The sequence below is a fragment of the Athalia rosae genome, chromosome 7 (genome assembly GCF_917208135.1).
Source record: "Athalia rosae chromosome 7, iyAthRosa1.1, whole genome shotgun sequence".
Taxonomy (NCBI): domain Eukaryota; kingdom Metazoa; phylum Arthropoda; class Insecta; order Hymenoptera; family Athaliidae; genus Athalia; species Athalia rosae.
In genome coordinates, this window is record NC_064032.1 from 4,220,893 (window position 1) to 4,240,233 (window position 19,341).

Here is a 19,341-nt window from a genome sequence, read left to right on the forward strand (position 1 = left end):
AATTTTCATTTTTAGTCGAAAATTATTTTTTTTCCCGTTACCTCATCTTTCAATTTTTACTAGTATTTTTTTTCTTTTTTAATTTTTTTCTCTTTCCTCCCATTTTCATTTTTTTTATTACATTTTATTCTAATAAATTTCACTAAAGCACCACCTGCAGCATCATCACGAAACTCCAACAAATTCATCATATTATTCATTCACTTATTTATTTATTTTATTATTCGTTCATTTAATTATTTATATATAGTATATGCGAATTAACATCGTTTTATTTCCTATGGAAAAAACCCAAAAACGAAGAATAAGAAAACCAGAGATCAAACCATTACGACAGTGATATCACTGCTATCGTAAATCATCAACGATTTTTTTGATTTTGTCGAAATACGATCATTCCCTGCCTTTTTCTTGTTTAATGAATTTTTTTTTTTCTTGTTGTTGTTGATTTTATTGTTTTGTAATTAACCGTAAAATATGTATGCGTGTGTACGTTTTATCGAATAATAACCAATAATAATAATAATAATAATAGTAATAGTAATAATAATATATACCTAACACTTCGCGTATTTACTACGATGTCCCTATCATCACTTTTTACCTATTTATTCATCTATGTATATACATATATATATGTATATATACGTATGTATATTAATATTCAATCAATTATTATATTCATAATATAACTCTATTAAACGTGTGTAATGTTTTTTTCCTTTTCTTTTTTTCTATTCAATTTGTAGAATATATATATATAATATATATATACATATTTATTTATACATGCATGTTGATTGTAATTGATCATTTATTTTTCCCAGCATCATTTCATTTTCCACACGATATATATATACATATATATATATATATATATATATATATTCTATCATATTATATTATATTATATATTACATATTCTATTATATTATATTATGTTATATTAAATATGTGTACATATAAATATACACATGTGTATATATACTTAACAATTTATATGAGGTTAGTTTCGGACAACAGAGATCGTTGTATACGGGGGCGAAAGAGGGCAAAGCAGGTAAAAATATTAAGAGAAAAATCAAATTAAAGTAAAATAAAATAAAATAAAATCAAATAAAAAGAGAAATTATCTAGATGTGTATAACAACCGACTATGCCCGTTTCTCAGGTCGCTTGCATTGTTGATTCGATCAAGTTTTGTCTATTGATATTTATATCACTTCAGTTTACTTTACTAGTACTTTAACTTTAACTTTTACTAATTTATTTCGTTAATTCATTTTATTTATTGATTTTCTTTATCCATTTATTTTTCCATTTTTTTTTTTTCCATTTCCATTTTCTTTTTCTTTTTCTTTTTCTCTCCTCTTCTCGTCCTCATTACAAGCAAATTACTTCAATTTACATTCACATACATATACACATATATATGTATACCGATATACATATACACACGTAACATGTGTTTTAACAAAGTTAAAATTATTGACTTGATTTATTTACCCGTACTGATGAATTATAGAATTTGTTAAAAAAAAAAAAAAAACTCGAATAAAATGAAATAAAATAAAATAAAATCAAAGAACCAATCATCCTTTTTAATTTTTCCAATCCTTCCCAACTCTTGAATTTTCCACTTTCTTTCTCTCATCTTATTCCTAAATTTTCATTTTTTTTTTACTCGCTAAATTTCGCGTTACTTTACGTACATAATATTTCTCCTCCTGATCGATCATCATATATATATATATATATATGGCAGAGTATTTGACTTACGTTCTAAACATATTCATCCTAAAATAATCATATACAGAAGGAAAATAAAAATAATAGTAATAATAATAGTAATAATATTAATAACAATAAAACAGTGAGATGAATACGGGGTCAGTGAGCTTGCGAGACATTTTTTCAACTTATTTATTCACTTTTTGAGAAAGTCTTTCTTTTTTCTCAGTTACCAAAATCAGTTCACCTACCATACCGGTCTGACAATTTATTTTTCTTTCCAAGTTTTCTCTTTTTCAATGTGTAAATTTCGAAGTCTTATTGTAATTAGAATGATTATTTTCGGAAAATCCAATTATAATTGCACGACGAGTTTTTCTTTTTCTTTTTATTTATTTTTTTTAATTTATTATTACAATTTATTCACTCATTATTATAATATTTATTATAATTGTTATGGATTTCACTATCATTAATCATCATCGTTATTATTATTATTGTTGTTGTTGTTGTTATTTATTATTACAATTATTATTACAGCTAATTATTATTATTCATTTATTTATTTTTTTATTATTATTCCTTATAATGTTGAAACTCTCGTTATACGTACATATATAATTATTTTAAATTCATTTTTTTCCTTAAAATTCAATTCCACTACCGTTTTTGAGCACCTATAAAAAGGACCCTAAAAATTACATATACACATAAGGTATTATATATTATAATTGTGTATGTATTTAATTATTATTATTTCTTTCGTTTCGCGCCAATTGCACTATATATGTATTTATATATATATATATGTATATATATGTGTGTTTGTGTGTGTGTGTAGGTATGCGTAGACTGGCATTTTTTGAAGTACGTATATAGCGGTTATTTTTCTACAACCAATACAAAAAAAAAAAAAAAAATTCGAAAAAAAAAATAGAAGGGAAAAAAAGTTTTATATATAAAAAAAAAACAAAACAAAGAAAGAAAGTAAGAAAAAATTAAAACGTGTACTTTATCACAAACCAATCCTTCCCGCGTCGCAACAGCACTGCAGCCCTCCGTACGTATGAAACTGTAACAGAGGGAAAAAAAAAAAAATCATTGCGGATAGAAATTGAATTTTGGTATGGTTTTTTTTAATTTTTCGAAAATATCTTTTTTTCGGGCTCGTCTTCTAATTTTCGGAGAACATGAAACACGGAAATGAGCGAACGAAACGGATGTAGCGTTCGTGGTTGAGAGTAGGAATTAGGGGAGGTAAAGTAGAGAAAGTAATGGAGGAAATAGAAGAGCTGATGGGCTTTACTCGGAAAAGGTTGAACTGACAATCGTTGAAGAATGGCGAAGATCCCGTGTCCCGGGTCGCGAACACGCGCACTTTGAGCACCCGGATTATTGTGTTCGGGGGGTGAGAAAAACCCGAGGACATTTTGTTCCGTCGGTAGATCGAGGTACTTCGAAACCGGCGTAAGAATTCTGTATGATTCGCGGGTCACCTATGATCGAAGCTCTGGTTTTAAAAATGATCAGATAATTGCATAGGACGATAATTAGGATTTTTTGTCACATAGTAATTCGTGAGAAACGCCGAGTAAGATGAATATAAAAAATAATAAACGTACGTTACGGTGGGAGGAGAAAACTTTTATTTCGACTTCATCTAAATCTAGAATCTCTGCTTAGACGGAGGAAAAAATTCGTCTCCAAAAGTAATCCCACGAGCACACGTGATATCGCCGTATATACAGTTCTACGTTAGACACAGTAATTCTAGAGAGACGATAAAAATAGTTTTAGGCGTTTAGGGTTCGATCGTATCGATGAACGACACTTTGACTTTCTACGCGAGTCGAGGAAAAAAGCAAAAGACATAATCTACGTGCGCCTATAATAAAATGCTCTATTCTCTCTTCTTCCGTTCTATTTTTCTTTCCCACTCTCCTCCCCCCCCCCCCCCCCCCCCCCCCCCTCCCACACGCGTATAAGCAAATAATACACCGAACTTGTTCATTTGCGATATTAAAAAGTTTTCTCTACCTTAAATTCGCTCGCGTTTCTAATTTTTCCTCCTTTTTTTCTTTTTTTTTTCCTCTTTTTTCGTCTCCAGGACAAAACAGAACCCTCACCCCGCGATGCATGAGGATATACCCATAACGGTGGTAGCGAAAAATGAAATGGAAGAAAAAAAAAAGAACTAAATAAAAGCAATAATAAAAAAGCAACGCGATGCATTGTTTAGCGAAAGTTTAACTCGTTGGGATTGCTGATAGTTTAGAGGATATAAATTTCGTGATTCACATCCGAGAGCAAAACCTGGAGAAAACTACACGTACCACCGTGCATAGGTAGTACGTACCTACGAGAGAATTTCATGCTCTCCATTTTTTTTTACGTTCCCTTTTTCTTTTTCGTTTTTTTTTATTCCTATCTAGGGGAGAAGTAGAAAATTGGGTTTATGTCCATTCCCTTTCCCTCTCTTTCACCACCCTAAACTACACCCACCTTGTTTATGAGCTAAAGAGATATGCGTATTATACAACCCACGAGTCAGCTCAAATTTTTATCATACACACTTTGCGTCTATGAGACTCGTTCCCCATTTAATACGTTACGAATAAATGTACACATTACACGTGATACACGAATGAATTAAAAGTTGGGAATTTTCTTTCTCTTTTTCCTCTTCAACTCAATTTTTTCGCAATGACTGATCATCGTTACGAGACGAATGAGAAGAAGATGACGACGACGACGACGACGACGACGACGATGACGATGATAATGGATAATCAGGCGAGCGTCGCCGTTGGCTAACGACATCGTTTATCAGCCATTGACATCAGCGTCGACACGTGACGTCATAATGTCGGTCCGTCAGAGAGAGCAATGAATGCTACCCCATTTCGAAGTCTGAATGGATCCCGACGAAATGGAGCCATTCGAATTTGACGCGACCCGCGCCCCGCGCCCACAATTATTATACCGGCGTAGTAGGAGATATACATCCTTCTCACTTCCGCGCCTATAAAACTCGGACCGACCTCCGCCAGTTCTCACATACGATATCAGCTGTTGAAACTATCCCCATTTTGTTTTCACCATTTTTTGGAACAAAAATAATAATAACGGTGATCCGCTGACTCTATATATTCTTTTCGAGGACATGCATGTACAACGGAGTGAGGAAAAAAATGTACGAATCGAAGAAGAAGAAAAAAAATCGGGAAAAACAAAAAAATGTGTAAAAACTAGAAACGAGAGAGGACAGGAGGGGAACACACGGACTAATGGATTCCGATTTCGCGATCAATTTTCAACAGCTCCTATGTCACGTATACCCGACCTACGGTCTATCTGCAGCCACGCGAGGTGAAAAGAAAAAAAAAAAAAAAAAAAAAAGAATTGGGAAAAGAAGAAAATTCAGAGACGGATATAGTGTGCGCTGACTGCGGTATAACGCCGCGAACTGCAGTCGCTGCGAAAAATGATGCACGAATTTTTCGACGGCGATTTTTTTCGATTCAAAATCCAAGGGGAAAACAATGGAAAAATAACGGAAAGAAAAAGAGGATAGCTGCACTCTGGACAAAGTGAAAGAGAAGAGAAGAAAGAAAAAAAAAAAATTGATAGAAAAGAAAATGAAGAAACGAATAAGACTATAGGGTATCGGAGTAACGGTATTACCTGCGTATAAATAATTAAATACGGCTATTCGACGATAAATTTCTGTAACGCATCCTTTATATTGTAAAGGGAGGGGGGAGGGGCGAGCGCGGTCAATTAAATAAAGAGTATCGTATACTATCGATAATTGGTTCTTTTCCTTGTACATCCGATACCTATATCTTCCGCATCGCGTTGTATTAATAAATTGCTGCATCGGGACCAACTATCCTCTGGCAATAATCTGCCGTCACCCCCTTTTCCCTATCCTTCGTCCTTTTTCCATTTTTCCTTTTTCCTTTCTCCCGGTAAAAGCAGATACCGGAGTATAACCATTGATATTATGTAAGACCCGCCATAGTTTTCTCTAAGATATTGTACGGCCACCATAGATTTCCTACGACTATTGTATATATACATATACATATACCCGGTTGGATTTATTATATTTTTTTTTTTTTTTTTTTTAGTTTCCCAACGATTTTCCGGGCAAGCAGAAGAGGAAAAAAAAAAAACAAGAAAAAAAAACGAAAAGAAAATCAGAGACGCGCGATAAGCGAAAATTCCGAACTGATCGAATTACGCGTTACACGTTACGTTACGTTTCGTTTCGTTTTGACGTAACGTCCGTATAGCTCTACACACACACAGAGTTCCCCGGGTGCAGCTCTAGAACGCGGAACAGCGGCAGAAATTTATCGAACGACATTTTGGTTACGGTTAATTTTGAAAAATTGACGCTACCGTAAATGATCGCCGGTTGGAATCGTATATTTCTACACCCAGCCCGCAGTTTGTACGTTTTCTCTCCCGCTGACCCGCGAATTCGTTCCACGAGAGAAAAAAAAAAAAAAAAAAAAAAACTACCAATTCTGCAACCGAACGTCGCGCCTGTTTTTTTTTTAAAAAATTCGCTAAAAATTCTCTGAAAACCGGAAAACCGTCTAAAATTTCTTCGACTTTTGTCATATCTTTCATTTTCCGCCCCTCGAGTTTTTAAACTCTTCGCGAACTCGCACACCACACGTCGCAACGGTGTATCGAGACAATTTCCTCATGATCGTCAATCGCAACGGCAAATTTCACGAGTTAAAATTACGAGCATCAGTTCCAGTCTCTGCCTCATCAGACGGGATTGTTCGTCGAGTAATTGAGCTCGCTCGCTACGCGGAGTATATAATAATCCGTTATAAGCAAACAGCAGCAGCAGCCTATTCGCTTACAATTTTTTCTTTTTTTTTTTCATCTAATTTTTTTCTCCTCCGTCTCGCATCCCCTTCATTCGCATTTTATCCCGTATAAATTCGACGAGAAAATCAGCGACCTATACGATTGTAAAATCATCGATGCAACACACGTGTCTAGCATATTTCGTATCTCTTCAATACATATACACATATACATATGTACATACATACGATACACATAACGAAAAGACCGCGAAAGCTTCACTTTTTTTTTTTTTAAGCATCAGGGAGGGCAAAGGGTATATATTTCCACCCTACCGGTACGGTGCGGAAGACGCGAGGATGGAAAGACGGCGGAAGGAAGCTGAGGGTAACGGGGGGGGGTGGGGGTGGGCGTCGGTGAGGGGTGGCCACGTGGCGCCGCGACGCGCCGAGTTGGCGCCGGCAGCCGCGAGTTCGCTTGTACTTTGGCCCCCGACGAGTGAAACTGGAATGGAGCGGGGTGGGGGATGTGGGGGGACGCGGCGCGCGTAGAGGGGATGAAAACGCGGGACGCCGGGGTCCGCTACCGGGGGCCGAGCGTTTAGCATCCCCCGCGACTACGTTCTTCTCATTTTCTTTCGCCCTCTTTCCGCCGATTCCTCCTTCTCCTCCTCCTCCTCCGACGCCTCCCTTCCGCCCCCGGCCCGCTTCTCGCGCCGCGATTCGGTCGAGTCCCTCGCGCTTTTCGCGCGGCACGCGGTTTTGTCGCGGCGGCTAGGCGAAAGGGTAATTTTGAGGTCGGGCTACGCGCAGAGGAAAAAAAATCGAGAAGAGACACGATTATCGGCCAATTTCGAGACGGTCTACCCCAAAAAGGCGTCCGCACCGCGAATTTACCTCGATCGCAGCGAAAGTGTCTTCTGTAATTTTTTTTCTTCAGAAACGGAACGCATCAACTTCGGCCATTAAAAGCACATCCCCATCAATCCCCCCCCCTCATCTAAAACCTATACGACTTTTATTTCCACACACTTTTCTGGCAAAAGGGTGGCAAAATAGAAAAAGAAAAGATAAAAACGTAACACCTATAAAAAGCGAAGAATCTAATAACAATTTAATGATTTCCGAATGACGTGATGAAAAAAAAAAGAAAGATGTTCTTAAACGGAATCCGATGGGGGTCCGATATACGGAATACGGCGGAAACTGGACGAGACAAAAATCTCATGAAATTGCATACTCGACTTTAACTCGATATCGTGCGTTTTCGCGGACGTTAGTTACGTACGTGTATAGGTATGTGTGTACGTACGTACGTACGTACGTACATATGATATCGGTGGGACACGCGGAGCTATACCGATATTTCCAGTAACGTCAGCATGTTTCGGTGGTCGTTTTAACCCGCCAGTGGTTGGTACGAGACTGATATATATATACATATATACGCGCTATACATAATATATATATTATACACGTAGAGACCGGAGAGAAAAGTTTTCCGCGGATGGCGACAAGATATTTCAAGTGGTCGGTCGGTCCGTCCGTCCGTACGTACGTCCGTCTGTCTCTTCTTTAGTTTCTATCGTCAAGTATACATAGGTAGACCGACCCGGGTATGTAGATACACCTATATATACATATAAAGTCACTTCTTCTATGTAACTTGAAATATTGTACGACTCTTTCTTGCACTCCCATATTCCACTTTGCAAAAGCAGGTTCTGCTCCGGGACCCACGAGAGAGAGAGAAAATTGGTGCGCGTGTAGAAAAAATAAAAAAAAATAAAAAGAAAAAATAAATGAACAAGAAAAGAACGGAGGAAGTATAAGAAATGAAAAAGCTGTCAGCAAACGTAAAATAAAATACATATCTATGTATACCGCCCCCTCACCTATATACCCCGATTCCTGCACACAAGGCGAAAGAACTTTCGGACTTACGACTCGCGCATTAAGTACGCTATCCGGTCGCTAACTACCCATGAACGAGTTACTTCTACGCCCGGCTAATTCGCGGATAGCTGATGCTGCCTGTCCCTTACCACCCCCCCGCCCCGCGACATTTTTTTTTTTTCTATCCTTCTCTATTATATTTCTCCTATTCTCTCGACTGCACCGAACGAACCCCCGAAAAAGCGAGCGTCGCGACGCCGAAGAGCTCCTTAATCCGCGACGTCGAGCGGACGTCAACTCGGCGTCCCTCTTCCGCCCAACTCCTCCCCGCCACCGCCGCCCCCCGAAAACCGCCCTTAGAATCGCGGAGGGGGGTCGAAGGAGAATCCCCGAGAAAAAGGGAGAAAATAGAGAGAGAGAGAGAGAGAGAGAGAGAGAGAGAGAGAGAACGAGTCGAGTAATTACATTTTCCCCCCCATGAGACGCCCCCCTTTCCACCCCTAACGGTCCCTTAAAACTTGCCAACTTTTTCCATTCCTCCACTGTGACTAAGGTAGCAGTAGTATAGGGGACAGACGTTCCAGAAATAAAGAGAAGTAGAAGAAAATGATGTGCATATAATTCGTACATAGAAACTATATATTATACATATATATATATATATATACCTCGGCGGAAAACTTGACACTTGACAAATCTAGTGCCATTGTGTTAAATAAATTCAATTAAATAATTATCAGTGCGGGGGTTGCGCTAGGTATTCGGGGGGGGAGGGTGAGTAGGTGGTTGGGTGTGAAGTAAAAAGGGGAGTCGTTCGGGGGGGGGGCTGGAGGGTGGGGGGTCGGAGTAATTTCTGAACTTTATAGCCGCTCTCGAGAGTCAAGTGGAGCAAAGTGAGTATAAGCTATACTCTTACATATGTGTATATGTATACGTGTATGTATACACACACCCCACGTTTCGTCTTACTTAATATAAAGTGAGTAAGTTTGGTGCTGAAGCAGAGCCAGTAAGCTAAGTTATAATACGATTTGTTTAATCGGCGCCAACTACTTTGCTTCGGATTTGCTTTGAGAGAAAGATAGAGACGCATGGAGTCCTCCTCCCGCCCCCCCACCGCGTCCTCGCTACTCTCCTCTTCCCTCGATATTTCTTCGCGAAAATTTTCACTCCCCCCCACCCCCCAAAAACCAAAGAAACCGGCTAGACTTTCGCGCGTCCTAAGTACCGGACATCGCGCGCAGTTTTCGCGCACCTTTGAATTCGAAAATAAGGGAGGAACGAAATGAGCGAAATTAGTCGATGCCGCGACGGAGGCGGTAGCGATGAGAGAGAAGGGGATACAGGGAGAAAAACGGTGAATTTTTCGGCAGGGGGGGGGGGAAAGGGAGCGGCCGGAAGTGAATCGCGGACAAAGGTTCGCGAGGAAGCACGAACCCATCGGTCTATCGGTTCCCATAAATATCGGTGACCCTTAAACCGAACGTTAGAACGGCAGTTAAACCGGCTTCGCAGCCCTTAGAGGCCTTAAAGGGCCCTTACACTTGTCGGTCGCGTGATAAACCGATTCGAAAACTTAACCGCCGTTACACAGTGTGGGTACATACGGCCTGCGTACATATGTGCGAATATATCTACCTAATCTGACGAAGCGACCGTCAATTATGTATTTTCATTTTGATTTTGATTCTTAATTTTTTTCTAACGGGACCGGAAATAGATGGGAAAAAATCTCTTCCTTTACCCGGATTTCCGTTATTAATCAAAAAAAACGTACCGGCGAACTGACAAGGACGATGATTCGTTCGATTTTCTTTTTGCTGTATTTTTTTTTTTTTTTGTTTTTTTTCTTTTTTTCCGTACACGTCAAAGCCAGACGTGAAATCATGTAGAGAATATAGGCGCGCACACTCCATTCGAATCTCATTTCTCTATTTCTTCAGTTTTTGTAATCCGCGTTTGATCTTTCGTATAACAAATTCGCTTCCAAAACCCCGAGGAACGATTTTTTAGACGAAACAAACTCCATTACCTTGACGAAAAAGAAAAGAGTAATCCCACCCACCCGCCCCCTCCCACTGAAAAATTTGACGTTTGTAATTTTACGGTTTTGAATTTACCAGATTTTGAATTTTTCAAAAGATGGAGGATAAAAAAGAAGAGATAAAAAGGCAAACAATATAGAGTTCGTATTTTTTTTTTTTTTTTTTTAAACATTGTTCGATATGATAAATACATAATATTATACGATATGTTCCTACGTACCATACACATACCGTATACATAAAATACATGATGATCTATCGGAGGAATCGAAGAATAGATTTAGGAATTGGACCATCGAATGCACACGTCAGCGGGAACTTATATAAAATATTTTTATTGTGATAAACACCGACCATAAAAATCTACCCTTTCGCGCGGCGTACCATGTATTTCTCCCTACACGTCTTATGTACACCATAGGCCAGGGGAAGGCCGCCTCCGATTTTTCCTGAGCCAAGGCCGCGGATTCCTGGACTCTACGTTCGTATAGAATTTTTGGTATATAGCGGACGATTTAACATTGAATTGTCCCCGGCCATCGCTTCTGACATAACCCTACGTCATGCCAACTAATAGCAGCATCAAACGTTCTTTAGTGGTTTTAGTTTTAGTGGCGACGAAGCCGTAACGGATACCGAAGAAGCGAAAGAAAAAAAAAGGAAAAGGGAAAAGGGAAAAGGGAAAAACGAAAAACGAAAAAAATCCAAAGTACGTTGTAGAAAGGGAGATATAAACAATTGTCTCGCGAAAAAAGCTCGATCGATCATGAATTCTTCGAAAGAAAAAGGAAAAAAAAGAATTACAAAATTTCGGTGGTTATCTAATTATTTTGATTCGATTCGATCAGAAATTGGATATTCTTTTTTACTTTTTTATTTTGTACGGTTTTATCGTTGGAATACCTCGGTTAGTAAAAGTTTTACTGCCATGTGAAAAGATTTAATAGTGGCTACATTCCGGGGGTTTGAGAATTTTTGGAATGAGGGATGAAATTTGCCGTGAAATGAAATAAGAATGGAAATAATGTTGCGTGTGAGTCAAGGGGTTTTTCTTTTTTGTTTCGTTGAATACGGAAAATGGTATGTTTCAAGTATAAATTATGTATACATATACATATATGTATATTATAGAAATACATGGGACTAAATTAGATGTGAATATATAACTGCGAACTTTATGAAGCATTGGACTTTTATATCTCTAACAAAAAATATAAAATAAAATAAAATAAATTATTAAAAAAAAAAATAACAGTTTTTGGGATCTCATTCTCTCGGTGTTTTCGAAGAGAAATAAATTCGTGTCGATCGATGTATATAACTCGTTTAACTTGTAATTAGTAATTTTTCAATCACCGACGTTCGTTAATTATTTCTTTTCTTTGATTTTGTTCTTTTTTTCTTTTTTTTTTTTATCATTTTCTTCGGCTCTCTCTTTTTTTTTTGGAAAATTGCACGTAAATCTTGGTAACGACATGCGACCGACCCTCCGACGACTATATACGACCTCTTTTCTCTGTCGCCAAGTAAGAGAAATCTCACAAAGTATCCAACCCCATTTGAGGGTTGTTTCCCGGTCGGTAGGGTGATGAAGACGTCAGACTAGCTATCTCCCTTTCCCTCTACCTTTTCCCCCCCCCCCGCCCTTTCTCTCATTTTTTTTTTTTCTTTCTCTTTTGCTTCTCTCTTTTTCTCTTTCTTTCGCGTTTCTGCGGCACACGGACAAAAAATAGCTACAGAGCCGTGTACGTGCGATCCACCCACGTTATTCGGACGTACGGATAGCCGTAACAAAAGGCGAAAGGAATCCGCGAACTTTTATAGAAAAATTTTTTATTTCATTGATAAAAAATCACGCGAATTTCGCAGTGTTGAGGAAAATTTGTAAAATGTGTACCGATCGAATAGAACCGAGAGATAAGAAATCCCGATTCCGGTCGGAGCGATCGTATCGATCGAAAAGTTTTACGAAATTTGCGGGGGATAAAAAAATGAGAGAAGAAAAATTGTACGAAATTGAAAAATGAAAGAGGGGTGGGGGGCCGATCGATCGATAAATCTTCCGAAACTGGGTTAGGTGGCGATTCGATTGCTTACGGATCGTAGGAGTGGAAAATCCTAGCGGGTGTACGCTCGGATCGGTGCTAATTGTAACGGATGTACTTTAGGGGAGACTCTTGGTCTCAGTTTCTGAGATTTATCATCCCTACGGTGATTACAGGGTCGTTTGTCGTGATTTTAAGTCACCCCCCCAACCCCCCCCCAACCCCTGACTAGCTCTCTACCCCCCCCCCCCAGCTCGACGAATTCCTTCCCTCGGCGCGCAAGTAAACGTAATCTATTTAAACGCGTCGCTCGACGTCGCGACGCCCTCAGCCGCCGCGCCGCGCCGCGCCGCGACTCTCTTCAACTCGGAAAGAACACTTGTCCAATAATCGTTTATTATCATATTATGCATGTACATAAATATATGCAGATCGCTCTACACATATATATATATATATATACCCACGATTTTTTACACGTCAAAATCTTTCAATAGTTTCATATACATAAAATCGTGCGATCGTCGACGTTCCAAATTAATTTCTTTCATTTTTTCGATATTCCTTTCAGCGAACAAAAAAACGTGAAAATTTCGAAGCTAACTAAACTAAAAAATAAAGACACAAATTTCAAATACCTGCAAAATCGCGATCGCTATTTTTGTTTTCCTCTCTTCGCACTGCACTCGAAAATATCACAAACTTCGAACGGAAAATAATCTATCGAATTTTTAGCCACTCGAACCCACCGAATCTAATGGGAGAACACAGTCGGTATCGCGAACGAACACTATTGAGAAATTTTCGCGATTTCGATTTCGGGCAGAACCGTCTCTACCGAAATCTCGGTTTAAACTGGCTTTGCCAAGATCACGTTGGCTCAGCGTTGAGGCAAACACACCACCTGTACTTCCTTCGCCGAAGTGTCTACGTGTTGTCGTTAAAATTTTCAAAATTTCGAAAATACTCTAGAAACCAAATCAACAAAATTCAACAAATGATATAGCTGTAATTTCAACTACTCGTGATAACTTCACTACGTTTGATTTTTTGCTTTTGCTGCGTTAAAAAAAAAAAAATAAAAAAAAAATAAAAAGGAACAAGAAAAACCGAGATGGAAAAATCTGTCGTCATGAACCTCGAAAAGAGGGTGTCGGATGAATGGATCGTTGTTGCCATGACACTCGCCGATTCTACGTATACTGCGAAAACGTGTACGATATGTGGAGGGAAAAAAGAAAGGTAAAGTGAAAGAAAAAAAAAGAAAAAAGAAAAAAACCCACGCGTACGGTTCAATTTGTACTCCACTTTTTATTCATCTGAATATCATTCGTCTCTTCGAAGAAGGACGAAGGATTGAGAAAAAAAAAAAAAAAAAAGACGAAAAAAATTGACGAGGCAAAATAATAATTAATCAATTAACGTGGGATAGTAGTGGAGACTCTAGGTATATATAGCGCGATCGAAATTTGGAAAGCGGATCGGAAGGTGAGCTTTAAAGGTTCGAAACGAGATGAGATTGGAAGGGAGACGGGAGGGGAGGGTCGGAGTCCGCCTCGTTTTACCCGACTAAGTAAATAAACACGAAGGTTATTTACCTCGTTGAGAAGAAATCTGGTTTATCGGAGCTACGATGGGTTCGAGGATTATTTCGTCAGCTGTTTTCCCACCGTGTGTATATCCGGAGCGAAATTACGGGTTATGAAAAAAAAAAGAAAAAAAGAAAATAAAAGAAAAAAAAAAAAAATACCAACCGAACGGAGAGGAAACGCGAGATGAACGCGCGCGTCTACGGAAGTCACTCCTGCAATGTCAATGTCGACAAAACCAGATCGTATACGTGGACCGCAAGACGACCACGTGCTGGATAACGGTGGTTAAAAATTTACTATATCGCCGTCTGACACTTGTAGAATGAGAAAAAAAAAAATAAATAAATAAATAAATAAATAAAACACACACACAAACACACATTTCTCCTCTCGCTCTCTCGGCGGTCATCAGACGTCCGTCTCCGCGTCTGTCTCTTTTAGGGGAGCGTACACGAACTTAATTGTTTCGAGTTCAATGAACACGCGCGATCGATAAGGCACTCCTATCGTATCATCTTGCTTCGTTGATTTTGAGGACACGCTAATCCGAACGGCTCAAATCCGTAAGGATAATATTTTCTACAAAGTGGGTAAAACATTAGCGTCGTAGGCTAAATAAAATCGGGATAGATCAGAATTCGGTTTTTTCATCGACCACACGTGACGCGAATTAATTTTATCGATCGTATTGCGCGAGCCACGAAACGGCGAAATAATTAAGGCGATAACGAGGAAACGGAAGGTACGCACAGTTTTACGAGAGGAAGGAGAAAGAAAAAAAAATGAGATGAGATGAGACGAGATGAGAATAAAAAGAGCGAGGAGGAAAAAAAAGCGCGAGAATAAAGGGAGACGCGATACTTCGGCGGTGTATTATACGGTATAACGCGAAACTGTGTAAACGGGGGAAGAAAAGGAAGTGGGAAGGAAGGAAGGAAGGGATGGTAAATGGAATTCTCTACCGTGTGTGTCGCGGTCGGTTGTTTAGCTTGTAAACACTTACGAGGCTTGTGCCAGGAGAGAGCAACAAGTGCTTTTTGGCTCACCCACCCCCCTGCCCCTTCGCGAGCCCCGCGCGCGGCCCGACTCTCGGCTGTACCGTCGACGGGGGGGAGTTCGGGGGTGCGGAAACCACCTTTGCCTCTCTTTCTATACACTACCTTCTTTTTCGCCCCCGTTCGCAACGCGGCGACTCGTTACGGATAACACCCGCTCCGTACTCGCGATCGATACAGTCGAATTTATCGTCAATCATTATCAGCGACCGCCAACTTTAATCGATGAACTCGATTGATTGATCTCGAAGATTGAAGAACGTTTCGGACAAGAAACAAAAAAAAAAATATAGAGAGAGAAAAGAAAGGCGCGGATCGGTTCGATTTTACGAAATGATCTTCCGTCGTTTTTCCCGTTGTCCTTCCTACTTTCGAATTTCCGGGGTGGTTTCCCTTATATTATATGAAGCCAGCTTGTTATACACCGGAAGTACGGAATAAAATAAAGCAGCTATACACGCACATGGATATATGTACATAAAACACATTATATACGTATTCAGGTATATGTACATGTACATAAGAAGCGGAGTTCTCCTCGTCCCTTATATTCTCTTATTTAACTCGTCAAAGTCGGGGGGGGGGGAGGTGGCAAGTTTAAATTACATTTGAAAGCTCGGTTATTTTTTTTTTTTTTCATTCTTATTACAAAACCAGCGGCAAGACGTGAAGCAAAAACGGGCGTTACGTACGACGTACGCGTACGTCTGGATTGCGATGAAAAATTTAAACGCAACCGCAAAGGTGAGTAAGAAAAATTCCACGGCCGAATTCCGAATACCGAGCAGTAGGGGGGGGATGGGGGATGGGGTCGCGCCATCGATGAGTCGGGGTTGCCTCGCCGAGTTAACTTTCTTCTTGATTGACGTTCGGTTATTGTCCATTTGCATAACTTTTCGCCCCTCCCCCACCCCCCCTTCAGCCCTCTTTGTCGCCCGGGGTTTTCGTCTCTTTTCTCGCTATATCCTTTCCCTTCCGCAGTTCTTATCATTTCTCTCGCGGTGCCTAAGAATGAGAAGAAGAAAGAAAAAAGAAAAAAAAAAAAAAAGAATGGAAGAAACCTAGGTGCGCCGAGATGGGGGGAGGAGGGAGAGGAGAGCAAGGACGCCGAGAGGGACAGCCGCGTGTCAAATCGAATTTGCCTCATTTGCCCCCGTACCCCCTCCCTTGTTTCCCCCCCTCCCCTCTCCCTCGCCCCCCCGGCATCCAGTGACTTGCCAGCCAGAGAGAATCTATTAGAATAATTTTTATGAATCTAATTTTAAATTCCGGTGAACGAAGTTACTTTACTGTCACGCTGTCAGCGGCTCTTTATTAAGTGGTCTTCGTTCCCTTATCTCCCCCTCCTCCCTTAGCACGGAAAAATTTTTCCTCTTCTTTTTACCCTCCGCGCGGCGGTCCGTTCCGAGGATTTCTTTCCTCTCATCTATAACCTGCGAGTAGCACACCGGGAGGACCCGTCCATTGGAAAAGAATAATTTAAATAATTTTCTACCTAATTTCGTCGCCTCGGGGCCTCGACGCGCGCGACGCCTCAGTTTTTAAATTGTCTAGAGCCTCGCGAGGGTGAGAGAAAATGAATGAAAAAAAAAAAACGCTAAGAGAGAGAGAGAAAAGAGAGAAAACTTTTACCGGTTTTTTTTTCTTTTTTTTGGTTTCACCTCTCTTTGACTTCCATTTTATCTTCGTGTTTTCTTTTTCCTTTTTTCAATTTCTTGACGTTTTTTTTTTATTTTTTTTTTTCTTCTTCTTTCCAACTTACAAAATTAGCCGACCCGAGGCATAAATCTGTCGATAGGAACCACATGCCGGTGCGAGAGAAATGAGGAAGAGGGGGAGAAAATTAAAAGAGGAAAAGTGAGATTTGCTAACGCGGTGAGGGAAGTCCGAGTCTAATTTTATCGCGAAGAATTTCGTTCGTATCGCGAATACTTTTTCTATACGAACGGCGCGGCCGTAAAAACGTGAAAGCAAAAAAAAAATAATTCATCTCGATTACCGAATGACTTTTTTTGTGTTTGTTTTTTTTTTTTTTTCAAAATTCACCGAAAAAAGAAACCTGAAAACTTTTTTTGTTCCTCCGCAGATTTTCGCGAGACAAAATAGATTTTTGCAACATAAAAATCCATCGGAAAAACAAATGTGCCGAATAAATATGAGCGGGGATTTCGAGACGTTTTTATGTAAGAAACGGATTCGGTACGGCGAAAAAGCTTTACTTTGCTTTCGCCTGTATCGAGAACCTGGGCTTTGGGTGTCCGGAGTTTTTAATGGAATTTCGAAGGCCGCCCGTCTCGAAAATCTAAAACGCCCTGTACTGAAAATACGTGTCCGCACACGGCAAATGTACTACTACTTGCGGCGTGAAAAATATATTTCTAAGACTAGAAAATAGTAGATTCGTGTATTTCGGTGGGAATTTTTCGTTTGAAAACATCTCAGCGATGCGAGCGGGAAATCGGACCGAAGAAACGGAGTCCCAATTCGACCCTCAATATAATTAGAGAAATAAATGAACGAATATATAAAACCGGGAGTGCAACTTATCTACGTACCGGATACAAGCGTGTAACGCGGTAAGTGAGATTAGCATATTCGTTGAGTAGCTTAAAGAGGTATCGACCACTGAAATGACGCTTTGATTTTTCAGCTTTCACCTGCAGCAAAGACGGCATCCGCTACGTTACCAGAACTATAAAGTTGGGCACGAGGAGAAATTCCGGAGATAGGAGTAAAAGAATTTCGTGACGAAATTCCTCACCTTCGATCAATCTGTAACTTCGTCGGAAGATCGGACCGCGTGATCCACAAGCAAACTCCCACGTCTCCGTAAAATTTCGCATCCAACCCAAATTCAGGGGAGGAATGAACTAAATTTTTTTTTTTCTTTCTTTCGTTTTTACACGAGTACAAAAAAATGAATATATACACGTATGTCTGTTCCTCCGTTTTCAATTATTCCCAATTCCCACGGGATAAAGGAATGAGGAGAGTACGAAAGAAGTAAGAAAAAAATTTATAACATTTCTCGTGCCGTACGTGCAAAGAGCTCGACAAGAGCTGGCTGTGGAACGATTAAAGAAATATGTTTCTGTACAATCGAAAAGAAAAAAAAGAAAAAAGAGAAAAAAAGAAAAGAAAAAGAAAGAAATCGTTTCGTTGTTCCAGCGAGTCGCGCGGGTTGCTTGGTTACGGGGTAAGAAACGAGACGGAGGCAGGACTAAATAAAAATTTCGAGAAGCCGACTAAGTTGGGGTAGGCACAACGCGAGTCGATCGTACGTTATAAGGTACTCCACCGCGTTTAGTCCGGTGATTGAGCGGAGTGAGTTTGCGGTCGTGTATAAAACGGCTCTAAGGTTTCCCTACATTATTCCCATCCTTCACCTTCCCCGCCCGCTTCTTACCTCTCCTCTCTCATGAACACCGTTACACATGTTCAATTTATTGACATTATCGCCATTTTTTTTTTTTTTTTTTCTTTCTTTCTAATCTTCTTCCTTTTTATTACTGCAATTTATTTTATATCAATTTCAATTTCGCTCTATTTTTTTTTTTACTGTTCGTTGTACGCATAACGTTCAAAAAAGGATCATTATTTTATATAATTTTTTTTTTTTTTTATTATTTTGTCGACAATAGACGAGTTTTTTAATAAATTTTTTTCATCCCCCAATTTCCGTCGCTTTTCGACCCTCCTCCCCCCCCCCCCCCTCTATTTTCCTCCTCTCAATCTTTTGTGACAAATATACGTACAGTATTTGGCGTTTAATTTTTAATCTAGCAGAACGAAATCTTGAATTTTTTTTCACGGAGCAGGGTGTACGTATTAACTTCGAAAGGTCGAATGAAATGAATAAAATAATTCGAGTACATAATGTACAGGGTGGTGTGCAACGAAGTAATTAAACGACCGTGTATACACGTGAACGACGTTTCGTCTAAATTTATTTATTTTTATGTATATTATATGTTTTTTTGTGAAACGAATAATTTCGCTTCTTTGTAGATTTTCGACGATTTAATTTCTTCCTCTGCAAGTGATTCGGTGGATTATGAAACGCAGAGAAAGAGAAGACGATTGAAAAGAAAAGGATAAATAAATTACCAATTTGCAAAAGTTGTAACCATATTTTTTACGGGGTA

The 19,341-nt window shown here is 39.4% G+C and overlaps 1 protein-coding gene across 3 annotated transcripts in view; it reads right to left on the bottom strand.

Moving 5' to 3' along the window:
• Nucleotides 1-2,521: 2,521 nt before the first annotated feature.
• LOC105693233 (forkhead box protein O) overlaps nucleotides 2,522-19,341 on the bottom strand; it is a 97,476-nt gene continuing 80,656 nt past the window's right edge. For all 3 annotated transcript variants that reach the window (XM_048658954.1, XM_048658955.1, XM_048658956.1), the window contains one exon: nucleotides 2,522-2,803. The gene's annotated coding sequence lies outside the window, so the exon portion shown is untranslated. The remainder of the gene's footprint in view (nucleotides 2,804-19,341) is intronic.